The following is a 1,544-nucleotide window of genomic DNA, read 5'->3' on the forward strand; positions in this document are numbered from 1 at the left end:
TTCCCTCTAGTCTTACACTGCTAAATTAGGGACGGCTAGCGCAGATAGCCCTCGTGTAGCTTTGCGCGAAATTCAAAACAAACAAAACAAACAACTCTTTACGGTCTGTATTACCTTCGCGTAAATTGCTGATATGGTTTTTGGTCAAACTTTAAACACCTATAAACCAAGTAGATTGAAAAAATAAAACAACACTGGTCAGTTAATTTCTGAGTTCAAATCTTAGTTTGGTAATAATGAAAACTAACCGTGTTTTATTAATCAGTTTGAATAATATGCTCGAGACACGTGATAAGTTTTACGAAAGGTTTGTTTAAGTTCTGTCCTCTAATCAGGATTAAAACTTACAAAAGTTTTCCTTGTTTGTTTGTTTGTTGTTTTTTTACCTTTAGAAAACGGGTTTTAAGTAACATGAGTCATTTTGAGCTTCACATATATAATGAATAAAAAACTACACACCTTTTTTTGAGTTCCTGTTGTTGTTTTGTTGCTGCAATCCAAGATCAACGTTTAGTCTGTAATGAACAGAGAATTTCCAGCTATATTCCGGCTGGTTGTCACCTTAAAAGTGCCCTACCATAAATGCTAACAATCCGTCGGTAGCGCTGGCACGCGCTGTTCTGCTCTCCGCGTGCGCGGGATACCACTTGCTATTAGTCTGCTCTGTACTCTAACGAGTGAGGGGAGAGACCTCTACTGCTTTATGGAATTTTCTATGATAAAGTTGATGTCATCAACGCATAGGTTATACCTGGCATAACTTGGTAGTCGTTTTAATTATTTAAGCCCTGAAACATATACGGTCCTTTCAAATACCATTTAAACTATGTTTGTGTTATATTCTATAGCCTCCGTGGTGTAAGTACGCTAAAACAGGTCGCATGAACAGATGAGCTCAAAGTAATATTATACACTACGTTTTGTTACATCATTGATTTATGTTAGAGAGTACTAATCTTATTTCTGCCGCCGCGAGAGGTGAGAACTCATATTTACCCACTATTGTAGCCTCCTTGCGGCGTTTTGTAGTAACCCGTTAATTGTCATCACTGAGAGATGGAAAATGTGTTTTAAAGTATCTGTTTTATTAACTCACAGCGGTTGCGATGAAATACGTAGAACTGTAAGGAAATAAACTGCTAAAAATATGGTTAGAGAAATTGATGGATAAAGAAATGGTCAAACGCCATCTCGCGTACAACAAACTAATATAGACCAACGTTGTTTTAACTGATAGACTTAGCTAGGTTGATGATAATTGGTGTTGCTCGAAAACACAGTTCAAAAACTATCATAATGAATACATTTTGTTACAATGATCTGAGTTCATTATTTATTTTTTTTGGTGAAACCTAAATGCTGATTTATTCAATAACCGAGGAAGCATTTCAATTTACTAGTATTTTTCTATCTAAAACCATAAAAATAATCAAACTGTTTGATGAACTCCCCACTCCCCAACGAACATTACTATGAGGATCACACTCTTCCACAACAAGCTTCCTTTAGGTTTTCCAAAGATAAATCTTCTTCAGAGAGGAATC

General features: G+C 36.0%; 1 protein-coding gene across 1 annotated transcript in view; it reads right to left on the reverse strand.

Annotated features, from left to right (window-relative positions):
• LOC111089519 overlaps positions 1 to 926 on the reverse strand; it is a 24,668-nt gene extending 23,742 nt beyond the window's left edge. Inside the window, exon 1 of the mRNA XM_022402169.1 lies at positions 460 to 926. The gene's annotated coding sequence lies outside the window, so the exon portion shown is untranslated. The remainder of the gene's footprint in view (positions 1 to 459) is intronic.
• Between the last annotated feature and the right edge of the window lie 618 nt (positions 927 to 1,544).

Source organism: Limulus polyphemus, unplaced genomic scaffold (assembly GCF_000517525.1).
Source record: "Limulus polyphemus unplaced genomic scaffold, Limulus_polyphemus-2.1.2 Scaffold6498, whole genome shotgun sequence".
Classification (NCBI taxonomy): Eukaryota; Metazoa; Arthropoda; class Merostomata; order Xiphosura; family Limulidae; genus Limulus; species Limulus polyphemus.